Here is a 15,460-nt window from a genome sequence, read left to right on the forward strand (position 1 = left end):
CAACTCAGTAATGAACTTTTTGGAGTCATGATTTTAACTCAGGGTCTCTGGCACCATCACCGGCTGCCCTTTTTAAGAGTGTGAGTTATAAAACCAGAGAGTACAGAAAGCCTCTCCCCGGGGTGAACTAGCCAGCCACAAAGGCAGAGTCATTCCTAATTGCAAATAATATCACTAAAGCACACCCAGGTCTGCTGGTCCGCCCTGGCGACATCACTGGAATGGGTTCTCCGGACTTCCCTCATCTCACTGTGTGCCACAGCTGAAGGAAGCCTTGGGGGAGCTTAGAGGTGGTGTCGCTTTAACGTGTTCCACAGTCACTTACATCTTTGAAAGGGAGCAAAGAGGGAGGCAGGACAAAAAGAGCAAATGAGAGGAACAGAGACTTACCTGGATGTGTGGTGGCTAGCAGGGCTCTGATGGGCATGGACGGTTCCTGACTCCGAGTGTGATTGGCATGTGCTCACACTGACCCTGTCTCACATCTGTAAGATGCACCAGGGCTAGGCCGCCCTCAGCCGCACATTTGGTGAATCTTTCTGTTACACTGGGAGGTGGTCAGTAACAGGGGATGGATATTTTGCAGGACAGGCTGGGTGGTGATTGAATGAATGGGGTTGCATGTGGTGTATCAGAGATCAGGAGGCAGCCCTGTCAACAGGTAGTTGTTGTTAACTGGGAGCACACTGTGCTTGTGCCCTTTAAAGGCAGTCTCCCCATCACTGAGCTTCTCCACGGGCACCCTCCTTTGCACAGTGGGGGAAGAATGGCCAACACAACCCCCACACAGGTTTTTACTGCGCATGACATTTCAGAGCAGATGAGTAGTAGATCTGCTGGCAATATTGCTATGTCATTATCCTATGAGTTGGAGGGTTACATAAAAAGATTAGACCTTTATAGAAATAAAACACAGCTTCTGCAGGGACACCAGGTCAGACATTTCATAAGTGCCTAAGGTTATCAAACTGTGGCCAAATAAAAATAAAATGTTCCCATATTTTGATTTGTCCAGGAAAAGGGGGTCGACAGATAGAAGGTTCAAGTTAAGAAGTATTCTGTGTAGTATTTCAGACCAGAAGAGGAAGGCAGGTGAACCTGAAGTCGCGTCCAAGCAGTAGCGTTTGCATTCATCGACTGACGTGCAAGGAAAACAGTGAAAAAGACACGCAGGCAGACAGACTCTGTCAAACCACAGCAGGAAGTCCTCTCGAAGGGTGAGCAAGGGGGCGACTGTTTGGGGAACCCTTCTTAGCCTGATTTTGAAAATTTTTAAATTAAATGTATTGGGGTAACATTGGTTAGTAAGATTTTTATAGGGTTCCAGTGTGTACTTGTATAATACGTCATCTACAGGTTGCACTGTGCGCTCACCACCCGAAGGGAAGCCTCCTTCCATCACCATATATTGGACACTCCTTAACCTCTTCTACCTCCTCCCCCTCCGATAACCACCCTACTGTTGTATGTGTCTGAGTTTTTGTTTTCTCGTTTATGCATTTGCTGCTTTCTGTTGTATGTCCCGCATATGAGTAAAAGCCGTACAGTTCTAGACAATTTGGTAAAGAACCATGGAATGCCACTCAGCCATAAGAAAAGATAAAATACTGCCATGTGTGATGTGGATGGATGCCAAGTGGGATAAATCAGACAGAAACTGTGGTTACGCTGATTTTTAAAGCAGGGAAGAATTAGACGAGGATGCAGAGGTAGACAGAGCCTTGGAAGTGACCACAAATGAATAGCAGTCGGAGCCTTAAGAGAAGAGATAGGAAATTGGAAGAAGAGACTATATCAGAATGAAGAAAGAGGAAGGAGACCCCAGTTCTGTACCGACAGAAGCCCAAGCCAGTAAGTGTTCAGTAAGGTCCTAACCTGCATCCGCACGGTCCTGAGCAGCTGGGAACACGCAGAGAATGAAAGACATGTTGGCTGCCCACTCTGCACATCAGCACCGTCATCCTAGCGCTTAATTCTAAGGATGCTTAGAGGCCCGGGCTGTGGCCGGCTTATCTGTAATTCCTCCATACTCCCAGTTTGTAGAGGGCCGTGGCAGGCCCCTCGAAAGTGTTTACTAACTTTGGTCTAGCGAAGAATATAACGCAGTAGTGGATTGTGTGCAAAAGACTGCGTGAGGTAGAAATGAGATGAGAAAGAAAGGCGATTATGGGCAAGTGCAGTTAAAAATGATAAGCTCTCCAGCGGAATGGATGCAACGGCTCTCGTGATTGGGAAGGAGCAAGGGGTCCCAGGTAACAGAGTCAGAAAGAGTGGCTGGAAAGGAAAGACAAATCCTGTAGAATTTCCCAAATGCTGGATTTTGCATGGGGATTGAATCCCCATGGTATTTTTAACATATTTCTCTGGCCCCTGTATTCTCGTAAGGTAGATCTAAAAGCTTTATTAGATCCAGGCTTGCCATTTTTGACAAGAATACTTAGGAGGGAGTGTCGTGTACAGTATTTCCTAATGTTCATGCCGTAAGGAAGTTTCTCACATCCACCTTGCTTGACCTTCGATGCTTAAGCTCTTGCAGCTCCTGCAATCTGTGTGAAAATCTCCCAGCTACAAAAATAAGACAGTGCTGAGAACTGGGAATTCAGTGGATAGAGTTCAGGAAGTTAGTAAAATCTTTAAAACTGTATGTAAAATTTTCTCTGCATGTTTATATGTTCACTCTTTGGAGGAGAGATTACAGCTTTCATGAAGTTTTTGAAGGAGAATATAAATTGAAAAAGGACCTAATGGTGTAAAACTTTAAAGGCTCCTTTTCTCTGTTGGCCTGTAGTTACCAACAGCATGTTTAGGGTTTTCATGGGGACATAATATTAGACTTAGAAATGAATCATGCTTATCGTCCATCTCATACCCATAATTTGACAGACAGACTCATGGCCAGTGATGGCAGGGCGAGGGCTGGCAGCAGGATCCCACTGCATTGTTGCAGAGCTCCTTATTCTCTCCAGGATAATTTTTAAAGCTGTAGAGGTGGTGCTCAAGGTTCCCTGGAGTTTGCGCAGTTGTGGGAGCCGATCCACGCACTTGTTCGTTTACAAGCGGCCGGCTGTGTTTCAGGTGTTTCCATTGCATTTTTCTGCTACCCCCAAATTCTGCATTTCATCTCTGATTCCATTGTTGGTTAAAGTCCATAGCCACAAATAATGAGGGTTAAAACCCTCTAATTTAATTCCCTTCTTATTTATTTTATTGAGAGTTTACTTTGGAGGTGCTCTGATTCTGTGATTAGAGAGATTCATAAGGCACAGTTCCTGCCTTCAAGGATCCTTCAGTCTGTGGATACAGGGTTTTGTTTCATTTTATTTTGTTGTTCGCAAGCCCAGTACTTGGTCGAATGACACAGCCTGTTCGGTGAGGGTCTGCTTGGGGATGCTTAGGCGCAGTCGCTGATCTTTCCCTATTTATACTTTGATTCAGTTGCCGGTTCCCAGGCAGACGTGGGGATTTAGCATCATCAGCAAGAGAAAGCCCCATTTTCCTGGTCGTCAGGATCTTTTCACATGGTGATAATGAAGTCACCATCATTTGAGTGACATGTCTGTCATTGAATACTTTAGTGTAAAGCTTGGAAGGAATGGGTTGGCCTCTCCCAAGGTACTGGAGTGGAATCTCACTTCCCACTGTCGCCTTCAAAAAAAGGAGCCTCGTCTCCTCTCTTTTCCCACTTTCCTTTGCCACCTGTCACTACACCTTTCTGAGAAAGCAGATGTTCCAGCCAGACCACATCTTGGAAGGAGTGTCAGGATGATCTGGTTTTAGAAAAATGCTTTCAGTCCTTTTGCACTGCCTCTGGCGCCCCGCCAGGCCTGTGGGGGCGATTTTGTTCATATAAGGCCATAGAAGAAAAACAGATTCCCACTTGTGGGTGGGGAGCGCAAGTACAAGATTGAAATTGTTTCACTCTTTTGTTCCCCTTATTATCATTGTAATCCAAAGAACACGATAGGCAATCAAATAAATCCCTTAATGCAAGGGCTGTTGTCCCTGGTAATTCTTTAATAAACAGCACGTTCGCTTCAGTGCTCACTGGGTGTTGCTTTCTTTTTTGCCATCTAAGGAGACATTTGGAGTAAGTAGTTTTGGTTTGCTGAGACACTTTCTCATGCAGTTTGCTCAAGCCTTGCCCTATTAGGTTTTACCTCTTAGACCGGTTCATGTGCTGCTGGGGTCAGTGAATGGGGAGGCCCCTGCACTCTGGGAGTCTTCCCTGCTTGACGGTTACTGGTGCCTGACATTCAGCCACTCATGTACTTGGTTCACCAAAATACTGCTTCCTATTAAAAAGAACTTAATGTGTTGTTCACCTTTTCATTCATTGATTCATTCACTTGTTCAAATTATTTATTGACTACCTAATCGGAGTCCTGAGACTACCTAACCTGAGCAGCGAGAGCAAGGGGGAAAGGAGGATGCGGTGAAGCTGGCGATGTGCCTAGGTGCTGGGACGTGCTGGGCTTTTTCGGCTCTGCTGAGTATGTTGATCTTCAGCAGAAGACCCATGGAAGACCACAGAGAGGTCCGACCTGGGGGATTGCTGTGCCCTGATCGATCGTGTCTGTGTTTTAAAAAGATGACTCTTACTGCGTCATGGAGGATGCTTGAGAGAGCGTAAGCATGCGGGGATCAGCCCGTGGGCTGTTGCACCTGCGCGGATGAGGCACGATGGTGGTTGGTTTGTTATTTTCCTGTAGAAGAACGATTTAGTGAAGTGGGCAGGGATATTAGAGGAATAACACAGGGTTGGTCTTCTGCCAAGAAAAAGAAGACCCTGTAATAAGATTAAATTTATTACAAATTTTTATGGCTTCCATGGTATGTACATGTTGCATTTGTCTTATTCCACAGGAGTATATCATAAATAGTGTTTATTATGCTGTCATAAACTTTACGTGTTTCGTACATATCCTCATGAGTATACGTTTAGACAGGAAGTAATCATATATTTTGCAAAAGTGTTCTTTTGTTCAAGGCTCTTAACTTGTTTTATGGCCAAATAACTACTGTGACAGACTCTGTGTTGCAGACGAAAGAATTAAAGCAGTGAAAGGAGGTAGACCTGCCAGGGAGTCCGCAGCAGAGGGGCATGGGACCCAGCCCCTAGGCGACATTGGTTTCCTGTTGCCCCATGGGCTCACTGCTAGGTTGTTCCTTTCCGTGTTTGTGTGTGATGTCCTTCTTACCTGTTCAGTTTATTACTCTCTCTCTCAATTAGGGAAGGAGTTCTTGCGAAGTGTGTATTGGTTAAAATAGGAAGAGGCAGTTTTGCACGATGGTCAGGAACGCAGGGCACCGAGCCACACAGTCCTGGCTTGAATCTTGGCTCTGGCACGCGCTATCCACGCGGCACTGGTAGGTTGTGGGGGTTCTGCATTGGTAAAAGGTGTAGTAGTGCGGAGAATGCACAGAGAAAACACCGAGCACTTTGGCACCTCGGATGTGCTCAGTAAATGTTAGTTGTTGTCATTGCTATAAAAAGATGGCTCCCAGAAGGTTATGGAGTATGTTTACATCTTCAACCTAGGCATAAGCCTTAATATATCCTATCTTTACATCAGCTGTGTTCCCTGAGGCTTGAACATGGAAACTTGATTGGTTGGTGGGTTTAAATACTCATGACTTGGTTATGTATTCATCGATCTCCAGTTCTGGTCTTGGTGTTTTATGGAGATAATACGTGAAGTCTCTCTTTCTCTCTCTCTCTCTCCTCTCATTTTCCTTTGGTTTAATCTTAGGCAAGTGTGGTAGGCAGAATAATGCTCCCCCGCCCGCCCCTTAAAGATGTCCATCTCCTAATACCTAGAACCTGTGAATATGCATGTTATATGGCAAAGGGGAATAGAGGTTGCCGAGAGAGTTAAGGCTGTTAATAAGCTGCCCTTAAAACAGGGAGATTAGCCTGCATTACTCAGGTGGGCCCAGTATAATCACAGGCGCCTTTAAAAGAGGAAGAAAGAGGTAGAAGAGTCAGTCAATGTCAGGGAGGGAGATGGATGAAGGCAGAGTTGGTAGAGATGAGACTGCTGATTTTGAAGATGGAAGGGGACCCACGCCAAGGAGTATGGGAGCCCCTAAAAGCTGTAAAAGGGGGGAACCGAATCCCTCAGAGGACCTCCAAGAAGAAACTCAGCCCCGTGGACCCCGTGACTTTAGCCCAGTGCGACCTGTGTCAGACTTCTGAAAGAGAGAGCTGTGAGAGAGTAAGTCTGTCTTATTTTGAGCTACCAAATTTATGGTAATTTGTTACAGCAGAAATAGAAAAGTATCAGAGCAAGTGACTGTGTGTGACATAAAAGTAAGAACCCTAGTGATTGACTTTTTTGCTGCAGATTAAATTATGGTGAATAGAAAACTTTTTCATGTGACTTAAAAATAATTGATATGGATTTAATATGGACTTTTAATTATGAGCATAATAGCAAGGATGGTTATGGTGACTATATTTTATAAACCCTACGTTAGTCAAATTATAGGCAGATTTTTTATTTGCAAATTAATTTATGTAATAAACCTTGCAAAATTGTAGAATTTAAATCACATTAAATTAAACATTTCAGAGGTGATTTTTATCAGAGGTGAATATCTATGGCCCAGGCCTGTCTCCCTCCTGATCTCATCCTGTGGCCACAGCTCTTGAACTCCCCTGCTGCCCTTCCTCTCAGCTAGAGCTCCCTGAACCGTGGGCTCCCCCATCACTAATTGCTGATTACAATATAGGCTTCATGTCGTCAGTATGAAGAGGTGATGCTGTAAGTGGGACAGTGGACAAGATGCCTGCAATCTAGTCCCGCTGAACCAGATTCTGCTCTTCTTGGGTGAGCTCCAAATGACCTCTTGGCCTATATCACTCTGTGGCCGCAAGAGCATACTTATTTTTTTCTTCCTCTTTCTTATTTTGTTTGTTTCCCCTTGAATTCGCAGACGTGACGTTTTCTAGTTTTACTGTGTAAACCAAATACATACGATTTCACTTCTGATGACTCCCCCCAACAACTTGTAGCCTATATGCAAAGGGGTCGGGGGTGGAGGGGCGCTTCCCATATCCTACCCTATGGTCCTTTTCCCTGTTGTTATTACGGCGAATCAAACCCAGAAATTCCCCTGAGGCTTCGGCAACCCAGGATTGCTGATGAAGCCACAAATTGTCTGTCGGACACACGGATGTCTGGCAGCTGTGGTTTCCACCCTCTGCTCTCCACGAAGATAAACAGGGTTAGAAATGAGACCTACGCTTTCCTCATGCGTCCCCAGTCAAGACCTATTGGTTTATGTCTAGTGGAGGTGAGCTGTTTCACACCAGTCTTCAAACAGTCAACTTGACCTGGACCCAACAACCTAACTGCTACGGTTAGAATGAGATGAGATGGAAGTGACGCTGAGTCAGGCTGTCTGGTCTCCAAGGAAGAGCTTCACAGGGTGACACTCCTCTGCCCAGGGACAGTGGTCTGCATAGGTTTGTAGGCTGGCAGTGGGTTCAGAAGCCTTCTTATCTGTGAGACAAGGAATCAAAGGAATTCTCAGGAGCTGACTTGCAGAACTTAACTCTGAGGGGTCAAATGAATGAGCCAGAATGCAAACTTACTAGTTTAACACTGAGGAATGATCCATTCTGCAACCAGAAAGGTCCCATATACAAATTGGAGTGCCTGATTTGTTGTATCTGAGTACCGGAGAAGCCAAATTGTGATATGAAGGCGGGTTGGAGAACATGGAGCCTGAGGCCTGCAGATCTGCCCCAGCTCTCCGGGGGCTGGTGTGGCCGCTTCCTGGATTGGGCTGGACATGGTGTGGGGTTACCTTTAGGGCTCACTTTCTTGTGAATTCCATGACAAAAAATTACTTCTTCAGCTACTTATGCCTTTGATTGAGCTACAGATATTATATTGTCAAACTTATGTGATTAAGACCAGGGGACTTCTAGTATAGAAGACATGAATTTGCTCAAATCTTAACTGTACTGTTTACTAACTGCGTGACACTGAGCAAGTTAGTTAACTTTGGTTTGCTTCGGTCTTCTTACTAGTAAAGTGGGAATAATAATATCCGGGGGGGGGGGGCAAAAAGTTCATTTCATTGTTTCTATAAAACGGCTGTAGTAGCGCTTAGTTGTCTTTAACTTCATTCAAAACGATTGTGTTAGATTGTATCATGACAGCTGTCATATCAGCGTGCACTTAAAAAAACTTACCAAAATTGGTGAATTTTTGTGTAGCCATTTTAGTATTGAAGATGGAAGAAAATATGCATCATTTTCAGCATATTATGCTTCATTGTTTCAAGAAAGGTAAAAATGCAACTGAAATGTAAAATAAAAGATTTGTACAGTGTGTGGAGAAGGTGCTGCGACTGACCAAATGTGTCAAAAGTGGTTTGCGGAGTTTCTTGGTACTATTGACATTTGGGCCGAGTAATTCTTCGCTGTCGGACTGTCTTATGCACTGGAAGATGTTCAGCAGCCCCCTGGCCTCTCCCCACTAGACGCCAATAGCAGGAGATAGCTGACATACTTAAGATATCCAAATAAATAAAGTTATTGGTGAAGATGAAAATGTGTCTTATTTTATGGAAAAAAAATATGGGCTTTTTGGCCAACCCAGTAGCATCACAGGGTTGCTGTGAGGACTGAGTTAAATAAGTCATGTAAAGCACAGAGCACAGTGTCTGAGACACAATAGTCCACTGATTTTTTTCATTGAATAGGAGAAACGTTACTCTTTCTACTTTTGGCCCTAGGGGGTACTATGTACGGTTTCTGCATATATCTAATTGCTTCAATTATGTGTTGGCTGTATGTTAACTCTGAGAGTTCTGCTGGAGGCTTCTTGCTGCTTTCCCTGCCGAGCCCATCCCCTAACTCCAGGGAACACTGGGGCCACGAGAGATGGGGCAATGAGCATTGTTCTAGAAGAAGGGCCACCAGCACTATTTGAATGGCCCTGTCATTTTCGTTCTTCACAAAAGTGGTCCTGAAAGGGCTGGGTTCAAATTATTCTCACTCCTCCTCCTGGGCTATCTTTGTCCTAGTGGCTGCCAAAGACTGTGAGGTTGATCTGTTATGGGGAAGTCTTTTCCAACTGAGTTCCAGAACATTCTGGAAAATAGAAGAGTTGGACCTACATGTGATAATCATTTTACTACATATATGTATATCAAAATACCTTAAGTATATGCAATTTTTATTTTAAAAAGTAATAAAATAAAAATAAGTGGTTTATCCTTAATCTAGTGCTTTCATTAGTTATCAGGATGGCTTTGTGTGACTGCACCCTTGTCTCACCTCTAGTGAAACACTTTGCGAGCTCGCGTGTGACTGTTTGCCAGTGGAATGTAAACCTCTCAAAGCAGCACGGTGAAATCGCGCTTGCAGTGTTACTGGGTGCCAGGGATGCTCTAAGAGCTTTGCTTGCATTCAGTAATGTCACCATCTCAACCTTATGAAGTGGATGCTATTAATAGCCCCATTTTAAAGATGAGGAAGTGGAGATAGAGAGGTTAATTAAGTTGCCCAAGAACCCCCACCAAGAAGTGGCAGGGCTGGAAACCAGACACAGCTGGTCTAGCTTCAAGTATATATTCTTAAGCAGCATGGGATTTTGCTTCTTGACCAGAAATGGCCGATGTTCTCTTCTGGCTGTTTCTAATGCCTTAATAGAGGCTACTTGTTCTGAATTTTCATCCTAGTCTTCTTCTCTCCCTCAGGTTACAGAGTTCTCATAAATGAGTTGTAATTTTCATTTGCTTTCCACTGTGAGACTTCTCTCTGCACCCGCAAAACTTATGTTGGGGTTAGGGGTGGCAAGGGGGTGGTTTCTTGGAGAGTGGCGGTGGAGGGAGGCACAGTTATTATTTTTCTGGTGGGCCAGTGGAAAATGAGCTGACAAAGACTCATCCCCGTTGAGGTGCAGAGAGACCTTTCTACTCGTGCACACAAGTTGGAGTTAGGCGGGTCTCTATAACCAGCTATAGGGATTTAGAGAAATTCAGCCCAAAGTGTGGTCTCCCTCTAGGTCTTCTGGGTTGGTAGAGTTAAGTTGCTTTTCCACTGGCCATAGATATTAAGGACAGTTTTCTCCAGGATGACTCAGGTACCTGCTAGGCCCACTGGCCACTATGAGGAGATGTAATATCAGAGATTTTTGCTCCTGGCTTAATAGAAATACTTTTCTATGTGTTTGTTCTTTAGAGAAGGACACAGAGAAGGGAGGGAGCCCCAGACTTACTTTCTTTCTAGGAAATAGTAAGAGATCTTTAATCTCAGATCTTTTCTCAAGGTAACACCAGTATGGTCGCCTTGATTGTTGTGTTCCAGACAAAGAAGGAGGAAAGAGATGAGATTGAGGGAGGGAGGGAGCAGGGAGGGACGGAAGAGAAGAGAAAAGTCTCAAGAAAACAAGTTTAGAAACTTTGGTGATACGTTAATTGGGATATTTAGAAACATTGGTGTATTGCGCATTTTCTTATGTGCCTGTGAGTGGCGGCCTACGGCTCAAAAGCATCACCTGAGAAAACTCTCCAAATACAGCGCTCAGCTTGATATTCGATTAAACAAGCCTTTCCCGTGTTTGCAGATAAGGTCGTTCCCATTTGAACTGGGTGCTTGGGTTGCCCCGTGAAGCTTGCGATTCATGCACGAATGTGTTGACCAGATAGTTCCAGTCAGACACACGGGCAAAGGGTTCATTCCTGCAGAAGGCACTGGCCGACGGCCTGGAGACTGTGCCTCCGGACTCACTTGTGCGGAGACTGACTCACGTCACTGTGTCATGGGTGCTGGTGGCCTCAGCCTGGAAATTCTTTCTAGTACGGGTGGCGGTGGCGCTGTTCCCTTCTCTTCTGGGGCACTTTCCTTTCCTCCTGAGTTTTAATCTTGCTCCCTCCATCCCATTCGGAGAGCACGTATGCTTTTAGAATGATTTCTATTATCAAACTTCTATTTTAAATCAAAAGGGACAGAATTAAGGTAAACCTACTCAGGCAATGAGTAAGATCCCTTTCTCCCTTGTTTGATAAACGGAAATTGTGGGAATTAGTAATGACATAAAGTCATTAGCTTCTAAAGAACTTAAAGTTATTTAAAAGACACCAGAGAAAGAGAGGGAGTCGGAAGATGTTATTTCTTATGCCATTTCCTGTGTACAGATGTAGAAGACCAGACGTAATAAGGTGAATAGCGTTAGGGGGTGCAAAAGAATCTAAAGGTGTTGGAGCCAAAAGACCCCTGGTGAGCACTACAGTTCAAACGGAGATGTCAGATGCTGCTGCTAAGAACTAGAACCCAAGGTCACTGCTTTGTGGTCCAGTGTGGTTTCCATCAGACCAAGTCCACCTCCGTCCACTACAGATGTGACGGGGAGTGACAAGTGGAAGAGAGCACTGGCCGTAGTCACGGGCCAGTCACCTTTCTCCCCTGGCCCCAGTCTCTCCATCTCTCACACGAAAAAGGCCATTAGATGCCATCAAAGTGCCGTTCTAATTTTCAAAGAGACGTTAGCCCTCCCGTGTTCAGCGTGGCACTATTCACATCAGCCAAGGGGTGGAAGTGACCTTAGTGTCCACTGACGGGTGAATGGATAAAAGAGAATGTGGCATCGATACACACACGCAATGGAATGGTATTTAGTATTTAAAAAGAAGGAAATTTTGCAATATGTGAGAACGTGGATGAACCTTGAGGACGTCATGCTGAGTGAAATAAGCCAGTGACAGGAAGACAGAAATGCGTGATTCCACTTATATGACGTTTCCAAAAACAGACAATCTCATAGAAACAAAAGTTAGAGTGGCGGTTGCCCGGGGCTTGGGAGAGGGGGAAGAAAGTGCTGCTAATCGAGGGGTATACAGTTGGTGATACCAAATGAATAAATCCTGGAGATCTGCTGCACAGCATTGTGCCTGTGGATAAAAATACCCTTTCTATTTTTGGAGACAGATTATGTAATGGATCAAGCACCTTTTTGACCTTGCTGAGGAAACCAAAGTACTTAAAATTCAGTCTCATTTTTGTGTGGCATTGGGCAAGTCATTTAATTTCTCTGTTAGTTTCCTTGTCTTTGAAATGGTAATATTAATAATAGCTACTTCACGGCAGTGTTGTAAGGATTAAATGAGTTAGCAACACTTACTAACTTACTGACTGACCGCCCCACTTTATAGACAGGTGAGTGTACCTGCAGGGGAGGAATTGTCTGTAAGGGGTCGTCTCTCCAGCTAATGTCAGAACCTAAATGAACCTCAAAAAATGCATCACGCCTTCCAGATCTTTAAACATGGCCCTTGTCAATTAGAAAGCAGTGGCTTGTAATTCATCAGCACACACACTTCCGCTGAGAATGTTGTTACAGTTTGGATTCCCAGGTGGTAATGCAGGAGGGCTGGGACAGGGCTCAGGAATCTGAAGTTTACACGCTCCCAGGGGATTTGAGTGGAGCTGGTTTCTGGGTCGGCTGGAGAAATCCCGGTGGGAAGTAATGTAAGGGGTTATAATTGACTGGACTCTTGAGGAAAATTCCTTGGGCAGCCTCTTCTAAGCAAAAAATAATGGAATTGATGCTGGAGGATGAGGATGGAGAGGTTGTGGGCTATGTACAGGGGTGTGGGGGGCAGTTCATGGGCGGAAGACAAAGGGAGAGAGAGACGTGTGGTCACTCTGTCTTCCGAGGGGTTTAAACCAGATCCCACATTACGGTGGAGTCAACGTGAAAAAGACAAAACGTGGGGAGAACTCATTTCCTTGTTTAGAAATACAAATGGGCTCTGATGTCCCTTCTCCTTCCGAGGCAGGCTCCAGCGAACGGCAAGCCCCGCGCTGCATGGAGTCAGTGCTTTGTGCGATTGCCTCCCTAGGACTTCACGGACTCGGCCAGAGGAACTGGCGTCCCAGCCGCCTCCCAGGGCCAGGCTCGCAGCCTCTCGTGCCTGTCATTTGGTTCCGTGGTTAAGTGTCTGAGTTCGAGGGTCGGAGAGATCTGGGGTTGTTTCCTGGCTCTGTCGCTTTCTAGCTCTGGGAGGGCCACCGCTCTGTCTGAGACTTATTTCCATCTTACGGAGACAGGAGTGAAAGAGCAGCGGTGTGGGGCCGCGGGGCCACGCCGAGGGGGTGGCTCAGCGCAGGGCCTGGCTCATGGGAAGTGCTCGGCATGCTGCAGCTACTTGGTATATTGTTGTTATTATTAGTGGTAGTAGTAGTACTAGTAGTGCAGTAATGGCATTGTTGTCCTTTCCAGCACTGTCTCCTAAAGATGCTCGCACTGGTGCTACTTTTATATTAATAAAGGCAATGCTGAGAAAAATAACTAACATATATTGAATATATGCTGTTTGCCAGGATGCTCCTCTGAGTGCTTTACCTGCTTTTTAGTTCATTTGATTCTCACAGCGATTGGATGGTGGGTATTACCAATGTCCCCGCGACACAGACCGGGAGGGAAAGCCGTGCTCAGAAAGACCCTATAACCTGCCTGAGGTCCCACAGTGAAGAAGCACAGGTGGGATTTGAACTCAGGCTCCAGAGACTGTGCTGTTTCCTGATTCATGGCTGTCTTTTGAGCTGTGCTACAATTATACTTGCATTGATTCCTCCCTTTCCCTCTCTATCAGCATCAGCCCCTTTTCTACTCCAGCTGCTGAACTATGCTGAACTGTGGAAAAAAACAAAATGCAACAATAACAAAAAAAACCCTTTAACTCCCTCCTGTGGCTGCATAGAAGGCTGATTTAGCTTCTGGGTAAAAATCCAGACTCCTCACTGCCTGTGAAAGTTTTGACCATTTGCCCTGGCCGGTGTGGCTCGGTTGGAGCCTTGTCCATACACAAAAAGTTGGGGGTTTGATTCCTGGTCATGGCACATACCTAGGTTGTGGGTTCCATCCCTGGTTAGGGCACCTATGGGAGGCAACAGATAGATGTTTCTTTCTCTCTCTTCCTCTCTTTCTAAAGCCAATAAACATATAAAATAAATAAGCAAAAGATCTGAGCACTCAGATACAAGGTCCAGCAGATGCTTCCATATGTCCCTGTACAGAGAGGACACCTAAAGAATCTGGTCACCTGGGTGTTCAAACCCCTCTTTACTGCGCGGTTTGTAATTTATTTTTACCACGGAAGGCACGTGGGATTCTTTGCTGAGTGGGAGGAAGGTGTCCTATTTCCGGAATAAATTGGCACGGCATTGCTGCATCCACCTGAGGTCAGTCTGAGTCCAGCGAGGTTCCTAAACCCCGAATCTTGTTGGAATCAAAACTCAGCGCCGAGTGAGCAGCTCTGACCTCTCAGCCGCTGGTTTCCCAGGCTGTGTTGATGGTATGTGTGGGGCCCACCAGGGGCCATCCCTGAGCCAACCCCAAGGGAGATGGCATGGGAGGAAATGACACGTGCCTGGTTTATAATCTGGGGAATAAACTCCCTTCTGCAGACCACTTTATAGCTTACAAAACCCGTCACCACCATGATCCCATTTAATCCAGCCACACAGGAGGCAGGGCCCAAGTTATGTCCCTTGTATTCAAGGTCACACACACAGGTTTCTGAGTCCAAGCCCCATGCTCTCTCCACATTTCCACCCACAGTCTGAGAGAGTATGAGGTTAAGTGCTATGGGGGTGGGGCCCGGTGGGGGGAACCTGGGCGCACAGAGGAGAGAGAAATTACCGGTAGAAAAGAGATCGCTCTGGGAGTTCTGCATTCCACTTGCTCAGTCTAAGTTGCTACTTGCCTGCAGGAAGTGGATTGCTGAGCTGTGACTTAATGCTTTTGTCTTTGATGTGGGCGTCAGTCAGCAACCGATACCTGATACATATCCCAAGACTTCAAAAATGCTTTATTGAGTAGGAATGTGGGCTTGATCACAGGGGAGCTCGACCTATTCTTTGCCCCTCCAAAGACAAACACTATTAAAACTCCAAAATCATGACCCGGTAACGAAATTCACGGAGAAAGAATTTTAACTTGAGATCATAATGGCATTGTTAGGTCTAGGTCTGTGGCTAAAAACAAAGCTTATATAAAAATAACAATTATGTAGTGCTTTTCAGAATACAAAGCAGCATTACCTAAACTATTTTATTTGATCTTCACATTTCACAAACAAGGAAATTAAATTCGATGAAGGCTAAGTGTTTTGCCCAGGGGCAGGGTTAGGAAGTGGCAAGTTTAAGACTTCAGGCTTTTTGGTCCCACATTCTGTGTTTGATTTGGAACTATTTACTAAAACCTCTGGAAACGTCAAATAATTTGTGTAGGAAATGACTTACTCGCTCCGTGACCCTCCTGTAAGAAGCTTTGAGAACGGCTGGGCGTGAACGATGCCTTCTCACGCTAGGACTGCGTCGTACTTGCAGATAGCCATTATTCAGGATTACTTTCTTGCAAAGTTTGTGAGTATTAAGTCCATTGCTCTCTGGTAGGGAGACTGAGGCCGGCATCTAAGTTATTTTTTCACAGTCACTCAT

At 45.3% G+C, this 15,460-nt stretch overlaps 1 long non-coding RNA gene across 1 annotated transcript in view; it reads left to right on the forward strand.

Annotated features, from left to right (window-relative positions):
• Window positions 1-15,460, forward strand: part of LOC128779282 (uncharacterized) — a 217,114-nt gene that overhangs the window by 93,099 nt on the left and 108,555 nt on the right. The gene's annotated exons all lie outside the window — the stretch shown is intronic.

The sequence above is a fragment of the Desmodus rotundus genome, chromosome 9 (assembly GCF_022682495.2).
Source record: "Desmodus rotundus isolate HL8 chromosome 9, HLdesRot8A.1, whole genome shotgun sequence".
Taxonomy (NCBI): domain Eukaryota; kingdom Metazoa; phylum Chordata; class Mammalia; order Chiroptera; family Phyllostomidae; genus Desmodus; species Desmodus rotundus.